Source organism: Coffea arabica, chromosome 7e (genome assembly GCF_036785885.1).
Source record: "Coffea arabica cultivar ET-39 chromosome 7e, Coffea Arabica ET-39 HiFi, whole genome shotgun sequence".
In the NCBI taxonomy this organism is placed as follows: Eukaryota; Viridiplantae; Streptophyta; class Magnoliopsida; order Gentianales; family Rubiaceae; genus Coffea; species Coffea arabica.
The window spans coordinates 35,291,326-35,305,579 of NC_092323.1; the positions used below are offsets into that span (position 1 = coordinate 35,291,326).

A 14,254-nucleotide genomic window follows, 5' to 3' on the forward strand; every position below is an offset into this window, starting at 1 on the left:
ATAATAGGGCTATCCATTCTACTACTGGCTTCTCTTGTGACGACCCCACTTTCCCCTAAGGCGAACCAGAGGGTTGGCGGGCCGTCTGACTAGCTCTCGCCAGGACTCACACAAGCAATCTAGCCCAAATCCTTCCGAAGAATAAACTAAATCCTCATTTAACTTCAAAGATAACAACATTTATAAGATAGCCAATCGAGGGCTCTTAAACACTTCGTGCGTTACTTACAAGGATTAAAGCCATACCACACAAATACGTACATACAAGCCGGATACCAGACTTAGGGTTACACTTTTCCAGCTTCAAGTGGCAACCAAAAATAAAAGGTACAGTGCTTAACGTAGAATTCATTACAAACCGAAATTTAAATTCAAGTTGTTCAAGTACATTCATAGGAAATATAAGCTGCTCAAATGCTTTCAAACTTCCCATCCTGTAAGGAAAACAAATAAACGTGGAGTGAGCTAAAGCTCAGTGGTGCCCGGACATGCAATCATATAAACGAATAGCAAATAATAGCTTCAAACTTATATTCACAAGTAGGAAAGCGTATAACAGCACAGGGTAGGATACAGGGGCTCTCAGGAGCCATTTTCCTTGCGCTTGATCAAAATTACCCGCAGTTGACCCTCCATCAACTTTCACCATCTAAAGTCCATGTAGATTCATTATTTTTTTTTTATATATATAGACTAGTCGAGGGATTCACCCAACGACGTGGCGTCCAGCATGAGGTTAGTATAGACTAGTCGAGGGATTCACCCAGCGACGTGGCGTCCAGCATGAGGTTATTATAGACTAGTCGAGGGATTCACCCAGCGACGTGGCGTCCAGCATGAGGTTATTATAGACTAGTCGAGGGATTCACCCAGCGACATGGCATCCAGCATGTAGATAGTGCAAGCAGGATATTCACGAAATTATTTCAAGCAAGTCACCACTCGAAGGAGCTAGTGCGATAAAGTACACACTGCCCACTTCGATGGATCAGGAAACCATTTTTCCAATTATCACATATCAAATCAAGAAAGCACTTTAATCAAGTAGGCATAGAACAAACAGGGACACTCACCAAGAGTGGAGTTCAGATATCAAGTTGGGAATCGAATTATGCGTCCTCGCAATACCCTAGAATACCAAATTTTGAAACTATAAGTTTCTATTCAGATTTCAAGCTTATACACATCGAGGTTTATCTAATATATTACTAGTTTTCTTTCCCATAGTAAATTCAAGAATCTACTTAGGTTGAAGCTTGACAAAAGTAGTAGAAATGTTTCTTATAGTTTTCCTTGAGATATTTTTCCTTAGAAAAGGGTAACTAGTATTATTTTCTTGAAACAATTCGACCATCCACTTAGGATTGAAATTTAGTAAAAGTAGGAAATGTTTTATATGGCTTTCCTTAAAAATATTTTTCTCTATACGAGTGCGGCTAGTACTATTTTATTTAGAATAAGTTTTGCCGAGGAAGTTTTCAGCTATTTTTAGTTAAAGCCACTAAAATCTTGTATTTTGGAAATTTTCCTCTAGACAATTAGCCAGGGACAATTTTAAGGAAAGAAAAGGAAATAGATCAAGACTTAGGGTTTTAAAACTAGTGAAATCATTTTCTAAAAGTAATAAGGCTAGTTTACGCTTAAAAGAGAGATATCGAGTTGGCAAGGTTTAGAAAATCCCTACACGAAATTTCTAACTTTAACATACAATACTAGGTTTTATCAATTAAGGCTAAGCGCAAAATATCTAGATAGTTGCTTAAACATTCACGGATTTGTGGGGTTGACACGAAATTTCACAAGTTCGATCCCATATCAAATTCACGTTACAACTTAAATTTTCCCGCAAATCAAGATCACATCTCAAAAGCAAGTCACTAGGGCTTCTTCAATCATTAGCCCTAGATTTCAACAAAGTCAATTTCATTTGAACAAAAATATATAACCAAGGCTTCGTCAATCATTAGCACTTGGTGTTTGGCAAGTTCATATCACATCGAAATAAACATATTAGCTCCAAACAAGTCCAGCAGTTCAATTTCACCACACTTAAACACTTATATAAAATTATTCAAATGGCTAAGGCTCCATCAATCATTGCCTTTGACAATCCTCAATCACATCCAACCACAATTTAAATCAGGAATTCAATTCACAAACAAGCTAATTGTTTGATCCAAGTCAAGGTTTCAATTTCATGAAGGACAGGACATTTCAGCAGGACAGCCTACTTTGAGGAGTCACGAACAGCAGTACGCATGGAGAAAAAAATATGAAATTTCTACAAAACAAAGGCCCATGAATCTAGTTTTAGATGCCACTGACGGCACCTCAATCGGATTTTCCTACACCAAGATATATGCATTTTGCCTAGACTGGTCAGTGAAATCCGAAAATCTGGAAACTCTTGTTCACTTGCGAAAAGCTCCTTTTTCTCTTTTAAAAACCATAAGACTTTTATTCAAACCATCCATATATCTCTTATGGAATTCTAACACCACATTTTCCAGGCATTTTCAACCATTATGTTTTCAAAGAAAATTTCACAATCAAGCTGGAAATTCTAACTCAAACTTTGGCAACCACAAGGAAAATTTCCAGCATTTGTATACCCACATTTTTGGTTAAATCTTTCGAGATATCAAATGTTTCATTGCTAAACAGCTTTCACAGCTTAACGTGTACATTTTGTCATGCATTTCGAGCTCATAATACCCCAAGGAAAAATTCCAGGAACCACTTAAAAAGAATTCAGTTCAACCTTTCGGTCATTAAAATTTCCAGCACTTCGTTGTTTATAAATTCAAAATTTCCTTGGCTAAGACATGCTTTTTAGATTCTCAAATTCATCACGTGAACCTTTGGCTAACTAATTAGCATTTCTGGTTCAAAATCGAATTCGAATAACAGGTTTAAGCATCCCAAAAATTCCAGAAATCTGTCCAGCAAGCTACGGATGAATCATGCATGAAGAAACTTTCTATTTTCACTTTATTTTCTCGGTTAAAACAGGCTTTTAGGTACTCCATTAGGACATGCAAACACGTAGCTAGCTAGTGAAGATTTCCATATCAAATCCAGATTCAAACAACAATTATACCCATCTAAAACGAATCCAGAAATTCTGTTTAGCTTGACCTCAGCCGATCATACGTGTAGCAGATTTCTAGTTCATTTTATTTTTCTGATTTAGACCCATTAATTTGCTACGTGCGAAGCTCAATTATCATGTTATTAACCAGTTAATCATGGTTACAAACTCAAAACAACAAAATTGAATCAAATGAAGCTGTAAGATACAGGACAAGCTCTCGGCTGCAACAATTCATAAAAACAGAATTTTCCTAAGCTCCTTAGTTCATCATCCAGCTGCACAGAGTTAACATGCAAGGCTTAATCATTTAATTTTAATTAGTCAAACACCTAACCAAGTGAAAATCAACCACTTTCCAGCAAATTTCATGCTAAAATACCCATGCAATTTCCAAAACATCTTCAACGGCTAATCTGGAAAAATTAGTTCAGCAGTCCAGAAATTTTCTATTAAGTTTTCCAGCCATGCAACCGAAATTCCTAGCCATAAAGTTCACATGCAACACTAAGTAAGGAGCTTATCTATCAGGTTGATCCAAGATTAAGCTCAAATCATCACACCCAGCAAATTAAAACCAAAATTTCCAGCTCAAGTTCTCGGCAGAAACAAATTCTTACGCATATCAGATTTTCTTTCCTACCCCACTCATCCGGCTGTCCAAACTCAACCTGCACGGCTATATCTAGCTTAAACCTCTTGTTTTTGGTTGTTTAATCACATAGTTAAGCCCAGATTGTCACGGGGAAACAAAATTAAATCTGCATCTCCATCTCTGTTTCTCGGCAACATCATCTTCTCCCAAAAATCAGATTTGTCATGTTTAAATTTTATCATTCGAATGCACAAATCCCACATGCAAGTTCTTAAACACTACCATCTACCTCTAATAAGCTACTCTAAAATCAGAATCTACCTCTGCTGAAAGCTTGTACGCGTGATCGAACAGAAATTCTATCTCTCTTCCTCTCGGCCTGCTTGCGGCTGAATAGTTGTCCTGGTGATGTTGCAGTTGCGATGGTGTGGCGGTTAGAGAATGGTTTGCAGCTGGTTAAGGGTGCAGTCAGGAATGAAGCTCACGTAGTGTCCCTCTCCTTTCTCCCCTTTAGCTCACAGAAAGAAACAGAATGGTTGCAGCTCGCGATTCCTTCCTTGTTCCAGCTTCTGATCAGGAAGGGAATGGAGCTCTCTCTCTCTCTCTCACTTCCGGTCGATGTTTACGAGGTGAAGGGTTGTGGTGATGTGAAGAGAAGGGAATGAAGCTATGAAGAGGGTGGAGTGGTGCGAGGTTAAGGAAGTTGGAGTGTAGGAATGAGCTTTAGTGTAGAGTTGGTGAATATGGGATTGGACGAATAGGGAGGTGAGAAAATCAGGTTGTCCGGAATTTGTTGGGTTTGCATGGTGGTTTTGGTGAGATTGGGAGGGTAGTTTAGACATTTCATATTGTCCTACTAATGACCACTTAAGACCCCAATTCCCATTTAACTCCAAAAATTATTCCGAACGTAAATTAAATTCCTAATGATGTACTAATCTTGCAAGGCTTCAATTATCGAAATATTTACGTCCCACGCGTAATTAGTATACTTGTATTATTCTTATCTAAAATTTGTCGGCTTTATAGTTTTGACGTTATTCACTAATTAGAATTAATTATTGGACTTTAAATAATTTATTTTAAGGTAGTAAGATTAATCGGCTCAAGTAACATTGATTTAGCGTAATAGAGACTAAGTGTTCTAACGTTTTATGTTAAGGCGATAGAATCATTCTAATTCCAAATGTATTAATATATTTAAGCAAAACCAAGAAATTTCATAACTTAGAAAAATTATATTAGTTCACACATGAAAAGTGTTTTTAAGTACTTATCTGCGAACAAGTGAAAGTAATTCTAAAATTACTAATGAATTAAATATGCAAATGAAATACGGAATGATATTTGTATATATATATTTTCAGGGTTCTCACATCTCTCCATTCGAGTGTGTTTATGGTTTTAATCCGCAAACACCACTTGATCTAGTGCCATTACCTAATAATGAGCGTGCGCATTTGGATGGTAAGAAACGTGCAGAGTTTGTTAAGCAACTGCATGAGAAAGTCAGGGCCAACATTGAGAGGAGAACTGCTCAATATGTGAAGCAAGCCAACAAAGGGCGCCAAAAGCTGATTTTCGAACCCGGGGATTGGGTGTGGTTGCACATGAGCAAGGAACGATTCCCTGTTCAAAGGAGAAATAAATTACACCCACATGGTGATGGACCGTTTCAGGTGTTGGAGCGCATCAATGACAACGCCTACAAACTTGACCTTCCTGGTGAGTATGGAGTTAGTGCTACATTTAATGTCTCTGACTTAGCTCCTTTTGATGCAGATGATGCGTTTGATTTGAGGGCAAATCTTTCTCAAGAGGAGGGGAATAATAGCATCATGGTACGTGGGCAGGCCAACAATGGCTCGAGTAATCGAGGAGCTAAGGATCACGTGCATACCCCAAGTGGACCCATTACTAGGGCTCGCGCAAAGAAACTTCGTGAGCAACTCAATGTACTTATTCAGGCCATACACAAGTATTTTGAAGGATTCATACACTCAAGTGAAGGTGGTCGCGGTCCGATAATGAGCATTGAAGCTACACTTGAGGATTAGGGTTTTTGCCAAACCCTAATTTCCGTTTTAGCATCATAGTTAGTTATTTCCACATTAGTTGATTAGATTGAATAATTGGCTAAGTACATATTGCACGTAGAATTTCCAAGGGTAGGATTGTTAATTTACTCATTATTATTTGCTAGACTGGGCTGCCTAGGAAGGAAAGCCCACGTGAGGCCCAACCGTCGGGGGTTAAGCCTCCCTTATTAGGGCCCATATCCACTGCACCCTTAGTCCATTTTCTTACTAGATTAGGTTTTTGACTTGTAGCCTATATAAGGCACCATATTGCATCATTAAAGGGTAGACACTTTTATCATAAAATATTTGAGAGAATTTTCTCCATAGCTTTCGAGCAACCCTTGAACAACTTAGAGTTTTACTCTAGTGTTCTTGTTTGGCTTATCAATTCCAGAACCACACTTGAATTGTGGCGCCTTCTACACTTGCCTGAGGTTCGCTAATTCGTTTGATTACGGGTTGAGATAATATCAACAAGTTCGTAGTCACGGGGATTAGAGGGGTCGTAAGGTTTCCGCTGCTACCTTTTCTTGCGTTCAAAGTCAAATCCAACAAGTGATCTTGGGTCGCGAATCTTCTCACCAACAAGATTCGTATCACAAGTTTTCAGGAATTAAAAGAAAAAGTTGACCATGGCGCCGGTTTTAGTTCTGCCAAACGAAATTGACGGCTTTGTTGTTTATATTGACGCGTCACGGGAAGGTCTAGGTTGTGTGCTAATGTAGAACCGAAATATGATAGCATTTGCTTCTAGAAAGTTAAAACCCCATGAGCAGAACTACCCAACCCATGATTTGGAATTAGCCGCGGTTGTTTTTGCTCTGAAGAAGTGGAGGCACTATCTGCACGGGTAACATTCGAGGTGTACTCAGATCACAAGAGTCTTCGGTACCTCTTTTCACAAAAGGAGTTGCATATGAGGCAACAGCGATGGATGGAATTTCTGGAGGATTACGACTGTACTATCAACTACCATCCGGGGAAAGCGACCGTGGTGGCCGATGCCTTAAGTCGCAAGGCTCAGGTAGCGGGGTTAATGATTAAAGAGTGGGATTTGTTGGAATCCGTTTGTGAGTGGAAACCCTGCCTTGGGAGTAATAAGGTAGTTTTTGGCAACATTAAGGTAACCTCCACCCTCTTGGAGCAGATAAAAGGAGCTCAAAAGGAGGATTCAATGGTGCGGATATGGGGGAGAAGGTGGAAAAAGGGGAATCAACTGACTTCAACTTTAGTCCTGAGGGAATTTTAAGATACCGGAACCGAGTGGTGGTACCCAAAGAGGAAGCGTTAAGGACGGAGATTTTAGAGTAGGCTCACCGATCCAAGTATACAATCCATCCGGGGACTAGCAAGATGTATCAGAATCTGAAAGGAGCCTATTGGTGGGACAATATGAAGAAGTAAATCGCTCTGTACGTGCAGAAATGTCTCGTTTGCCAACAAGTTAAAGTAGAGTACCAAAAACCATCAGACTTACTACAACCCCTTGAGATACCCGAATGGAAGTGGGAGAACCTTTCCATGGACTTCGTTTCAGGTTTGCCGCGAACGCAACGAGGACACGATGCCGTTTGGGTGATCGTAGATCGATTAACCAAGTCGGCCCATTTCTTGCCGGTAAACATGAAGTATTCCATGGATAAATTGACTCAGGTGTACATGGACGAGATTGTGAGGTTACATGGTATTCCGGTGAGTATCGTCTCCGATCGAGATCCCCGTTTTGTATCGCGGTTTTGGCAGAAGTTTCAAGAGACTTTCGGGACCAAACTCAATTTAAACACTACTTATCACCCTCAGACGAATGGACAATCGGAGCGAACAATTCAAACTCTTGAGGACATGTTAAGAACCTGCATTCTGGATTTTGGAGGTAACTGGGGTCAACACATGACCTTAGTGGAGTTTGCATACAATAACATCTACCATTCGTCAATTCAAATGGCTCCATACGAGGCACTATATGGACGAAAATGCCGGTCACCAATCTACTGGGATGAAGTTGGCGAGAGAAAGGCGCTAGATCCAGCAACTATTCTATGGATGGAGGAGGCTCGAGAAAAGGTGAAGTTGATACGACAACGACTCCAAACCGCTCAAAGTCGACAAAAGAGCTATGCAGACAATCGAAGAAAAGATTTGGAGTTCGAAATTGGGGACCATGTGTTTCTTAAAGTCACACCATTATGGAGAATCACAGCAGGTAGAGGAAAGATGTGGCGACCCCACTTCCCCCTAAGGCGAACTAGAGGGTTGGCGGGCCGTCTGCCTAGCTCTCGCCAGGACTCACGCAAGCAAGCTAGCAAAAATCCTTCCGAAGTATAACCTAATCTATTACAACATCGTTTCCCTCCAAATAAGCCGGTTTCTAGAATCACATTAACTTCAGATATAACGGTGCCTTAAGATAGCCAACGTTGATTCTTAAAATACCTTCCCGATTTCAACCCAAGAAACAAAATATACAATTCAAATACATCCTTACAAACCAAGTAACAAATTCATACAAGCCACATACAAATACAGGGTTTACACTTTTCCAGCTTCAAGTGGCAACCCAAGCACAACTACAATGTTTAACTCGAATTACATTCATAAAAGTAAACAATCTAGTACTACTTCCGAGCACCTTTGGTCTCAAACCCTGTAAAAGAAAATCACAACGTGGGATGAGCTACACAGCCCAGTGAGGTTCCAAGACACTCTAACAGTTCAAACAAATCAAGAACGTTGTGCATGTCATATGCATGGTTCGGGGTTACACAATGGCATGTTATCATAAGGTGATAATCATTACTCGGGTAATTGCTACTTTGAAAACACATATAGAAGTAGCACTCTTGCTGGTAACTTTACTATGAGTACAACTCATAAACTATTTAAAATCGCTAACGTATTTTTGGAATGAATGACCATGTAAATATATTTTCATGAATTTTTAGTCAAACAAATAGTGGCTCGTCTGACTAGAAGAACATTACAAGGATTGCTTCATCTCAGAGATTAATGCTCATGAGGAGTCTTACCCAAGAAATGTCGACTAGGAGAGCAATAACATTATTAATAGTAAAGCAAGCACAAAAGGATACAGTACTCGGTCCACTTTCCGTCCTTATAACCCCGATTGGTAACTCCTTCGGTTGACTGGCCATCACCTTATCCCTCCAGTAGTAGTACTCGAGTATACCGAAACGGTTGTCCAGGGTTCCAACCTACCCGATCGAGCCCAGTCCTGGCTCGAGTAGGTCAGTAACCGAGGCAGGGCCCAAGTTCAGCTTATAGCTTACAACATGCACAGGTAATCAAGTAATTCAACAAAAGGTAGAATTCATCATTTGAATAGGTCGAGTAAGGTAAAGTACACACTCGCCTAACTTCGATGGATCAGAAATCATTTTTCCAATTATCACATATCAAGTCACGAAAACACTTTAACCAATTCATGTCGATATGCACTGCAAGTATACATTATTTATGTAGGCATGAGTATTGTAAATACTTAACACATAGCACTTAGTACTTAATAATCATGAATAAGTATGTCCTAGACTTATTCAATTACGTATTCCTATATGGAACACTCACCTAGCAACAAGGGCAATAGGTTCAATTTGAAGTTCAAGCGTCCTCTGTCGGATCCTCTTAAAGGTCCTCGTATGCGCCTGAGCAAATAGTAATAATCTATCATTTACAATCCCTACTATTGATGAGGATCGTAACATAGTACAACTTAGGAAAAAAAAATCTCGTGAAACAAGTCTTAATTATCCTAAATCGAGACTCTCAAGCGAGTTTCAAAGTACAAGAGAAATTAAGTCTACATCATGAAAATCAAGGATAAAACATTTGAATAATATCGAAGGAATAAGGAGTACTTGAAAAAAAACTCCATTTCCATGAAATTCGGAAAATTTTCAGTTTTGATACGATACTTTGAAAAATCGTATCTCACCTTCTACATTTCAAAAATTGGAAAACTTGGTAGCATTGGAAACCTCTTCCAGAGTACTAAAAGTTCCTAGAATACATTTTTCCATGATTCTAAATGGAAAATAGTCAAAAATGGCCTCAAAGTTACTGTTTTGGTTCATAAGGCAGATTTAAGTTGGTTTTTGGCTAACTTTGAAAATTCGGCAAAATTCGCTTGATTGGAACTAGCTTTTTAAATTTGATTCACTTTTAGAATCGCAATCCAAGTTTACAGTAAAACAAGCGGAATGAGAAACGGAGTTTTGAGCACCAAGATACGGTAGCTCAAAGTTACTATAAGTTTCTTGTTAAACAAGGGTTTTCTAAAATCAAGTCTCGAACTTTGGTAATTTATTTGACCCATGAAACGGTCTCGGAATAACCCCATAATTAGCAGTATAATACTACCATATAAGGGTTGTCCCTCTACCAAATTTCATAAAAAAAAATAAGCACGGAAAGTCGCTTAACAAAATCACTCAAGTTTCCAAAATTTTAAGGCAAAGCTGCCTTGTATATGAAAATTTCCTTTTTCCAAAATTTTGACCAAGGGAAAATCTCCTAAACATGGTTCATTTGTTTAACGAAGTCTAAAGAACATTCATGGTACCTTTGATGGGTGTTTAACTCCAAGAAATTTAATTATCAAGTCTATACCAAGCCTTGCATCAAATCTGTCTAAAAATCAGGGTTTTCAAGAGCAGGGCAGGTTCCGTATTTTGATCACAAATCACTCAAACTAACTCGGAATTGGGCATGGTTTAAATTGTTGGAAAATAAATTCATAAATCTATAATTTCACAGAAGAAATCATTTTCAAATTTGGCGTGCAACTAGCTCGAATTCGAGCCACAAGTTGCAGCCACAGCATTTTGTTCTTGTAAAACAGAGAAACAGAACAGCCAACTTAAAATGGTTGGTTCGGCTCACGTACATGGAACCAGAACGTGCATTTTATACCGTCGGAAAGGTTGGAATGTCTAGTTTCAAATGCTGCTGGTGGCACTCGATTTTGACATCGAAGCTCAAAATTATGGCCGAAATACGGAAGCTGGTCAGAGCATTTCGGAAATTGTTCCAGATTTACTAGCTTTGTGAAATCAATTTATTTGACCAACCAAACCTCAATATTTTTCAATGAAACTTTGTACACCATATATTCAACGTATCAACATGATATACAAGTCATGAAACTCTCAAAAGTTTGCAAAAAGGGGTGCGATTAAAATAGGGCAAATCTGAACATTTTTGAACTATGCATCTCTTGGAGTCTAGACTAGCTAGGTATCATTAATCTACCTATTTAAACACTAAACTAGCATTATATCCATCATCAATCCAAGGGTGGGAGTTCATAGAGCCCACCATCAAAATTTTTCGACATGAAAAAAAACAAATAGCATGTGATTTTGGCAAATAATTCCACCACAATAAATCTGTCCTCGGCTAAACAGAATTTCCAGCAGCTAATTGGTCATAATCCAACTTTTTACTCGGCTAAAACATGATATTAAGTACTCAATTTCGGCATGCAATTTCTTAACTAGCCAATTAACATTTCCAGTTCAAAATTAGATTCAAACAACAGTTATAATCATCCCAAAAAAATTCCAGAATTTGTTCACCTATTCTCGGCTAGGTTGCATGCAACAGATTCCTTGTTTCCTTTTCTTTTTCTTACTTAACCGCGCTAAAGAACGGCATGCAAAGCTTAAAAACTTAATTCTTAGTTAGTTAATCGCAATTACAAGCTCAGATTACTTCAATTAAGCAAGATCAAGTCTGCATTTCTGGTTCAAGCTCACGGCAATATCCATTTCCATCAAACCAGATTTTCCTCATGCTTTGATTTCATCGTCTAAACGCACAAACTCAACATACAAGCTTTTAAACAGCTTCTTCTACCAGTAATTAGTTAATCTAAGTCTCGAATTTACCTCAGCTAGAAGGTCGGTTCATGCAACAAGAAAAGCTGAAGTTTCTGTCCTCTCGGCTAAGCTCACGCACACGATGGTTGCAGCTGTAGTGTTGCGGTTGGAAGATGATGGCAGCTGGTGGATGTGGCGAATGTAGAAGGAACTCACACTCTGTCTCTCTCTCTTTCTCCCTCTTGTTGACGGACAGAATTAGGAAAACTCACGGTTCTCTCTCTCTCGGTTCCTCAAGCAAATCGCACTAGCTCCTCTTCTTTCTTTCCCCAATTTGGCTGGTATAGACACCAAGGAGTTGCAGTTTCCCCCTCTCACTCAACTCACTTTTGTGCGTGGGAATGGAATGAAGATATCCCTCTCTCTCTACCTCACACTCTCTCGGCTTCAGCTGGAAGCAAAGAGAAACCAGAAATACTCTCACTCTCTCGGCTAAATGGAGCAAAAAAAAATGGAACTTTGGCAAATGTTTCTCTCGGTCAAGACAAAGGGAATAGAGTTGGTTGCATGGTTATTTATTCAAGTATTGAGGCTTCAATGGTCTTTTAACATTAAAGTATTTATTTGCTAAGGAGTTGGAATCTTATCATCTTCAAATATTGTCTCAAACTTTAGTTTATTCTAATTTACATACCCCTATAAGAGTTTTTCTCACACCATCCTAGGTATTTCCAATTTAAGCGCGAGGTAATAAAATTTCTAAGAATTCCTATGATGGTAATATAACTAACTAACTTTTGAATGCTTAAATATAAAGTACCTATTTTGAGACTAATGCACAAGTCTCCAAATTTGTTTTCCAAGTTTATTGTGTTATTTATTTTTATAACAATAGATTCTAACTAATACTAATATTTAATGGTGTAAGTGATACAATTTCCAGAGGTATTACCGGTTTACTTGTAAACGAAAAGAATTAATTAAACATGTATTTTAATAAATAAAAGAAAATAGAACATGTATTAAATTTTAAATAAGGAATAAAATTGTCAAGCTCTCACTCAAAATTCTTACCGTTATTCTTAGTTAAATCAGGATATTTCTAAATTCTCAATTTTTATAAAAATTCAATTAGGCTTTTAATTTAACCACTTATTCGTTATATGTAATTTCTTGAATCGATTATTTACTCCAATCGTGTATTTACTATTTTCACTTAACGAGCTTACAGAAATTAAATTTCAAAACGAATCGCTTTAAAAATATAACTAAACTATGGATACGTTTAATTAAACCTAAAAAGCTTAGAAAATAATACTCGGAGAAATCGGGTGAGTAAATACTTATTTTAGCCAGTAAAATAAATAAAATAAGCAAAATTTTCGGGTCCTCACAAAAGAAACTCCAACCGAGGTTCATTGGACCTTACAAGATTCTCCAAAGGGTTGGTAAGGTAGCGTATCGCCTGGAACTACCGTCCAGTTTCTCTCGAATTCACGACGTCTTCCACATCTCGATGCTTAAGAAGTACTATCCCGACCCATCCTATATCATACAGCCAGAGGAAATCGACATAGATGAATCGCTCGCTTATGAAGAGAAACCTGTCCAATTGCTTGACCCGAAAGTTAAATAGCTGAGAAACAAGCAGATTCCATTGGTTAAGATACTGTGGAGAAACCATGGGGTAGAGGAAGCTACCTGGGAGGTGGAAGAAGAGATGCAAAAGAAATACCCTGAACTTTTCGTGAGTTAAGGTGAGAAATTTCGAGGGCGAAATTCTTTTAAGGGAGAGAGGGTGAGAGACCATAAATTTTCTTATTTTTTAGGTTTTATTCTATTTAATGGCATGCTTTTCTGCATTTTCTTTATTAGCAAACTTTTCTAGATAGATTTTACGAGTAAATATAGTTTTTAGATGATTTTTCTAGTATCGGTTAGTTTTTGAGAAATTAAGAGCGTATACCGGACGTGGGACCCGCTAGTGCGGAAAATTCGGTAAAATTCGGCCAGTTAGGTTAAGTGTTGGATACCGGGTTTATTTTACCAGGTGTTAAGAGATAATTAGAGGTTCCTAAGTGGATTGGTGTGAGAGAAACAAAGGATAACCATGTATTAATTGAAGTGACAAGTGTCACTTGGTGACTAGCCCTTGGACTTTGACCACACTATTCACTACTTTACCAATTTAATCAAAAATTACTCAAAAATCATCCTTATTTGTAAGCTTCATGGCCGGCCCTCTCTAGGAAGAAAAAGAAAGAAAAGCTCTCCAATTTCTTTCTCCAATCTTGCTCAATCCAACAAACCAACCGATTAATCTTGAATTTTGTCCATAAAAACCCTTAGTTTAGTGATTGTGAGGTGATTAGTGAAGTGGTTTGGAAGACTAATGTGCTAAGTTGTCTCTTTTCTTTGGTTGATAAGGTGAGCAGCTAAGGAACCTCTCTTTTCTATCTAATGATGTTTAATTAGTGGCTTGTGGTAGTCTAAGATGTGATTTTGTGGGCTATTTCATGATTTTGGTTGAGATTGGTGAATTTTTCTATTTATTCATGATTTTTCTGTTTTTATATGTTTGATATTGTGTGGCCATAGATGATGGTTGGGAATGGTTTAGAATGAAGTTATAGTGCGTAAATTGTGGCTA

At 38.2% G+C, this 14,254-nt stretch overlaps 1 long non-coding RNA gene across 1 annotated transcript; it reads right to left on the minus strand.

Annotated features, from left to right (window-relative positions):
• Positions 1-287: 287 nt before the first annotated feature.
• LOC113702479 (uncharacterized) lies at positions 288-1,111 on the minus strand. Its single transcript, XR_003451140.2, has 2 exons — positions 1,074-1,111; positions 288-434 (listed from the first exon to the last, which is right to left on the minus strand). It is a non-coding gene; the product is annotated as an uncharacterized lncRNA (long non-coding RNA).
• Between the last annotated feature and the right edge of the window lie 13,143 nt (positions 1,112-14,254).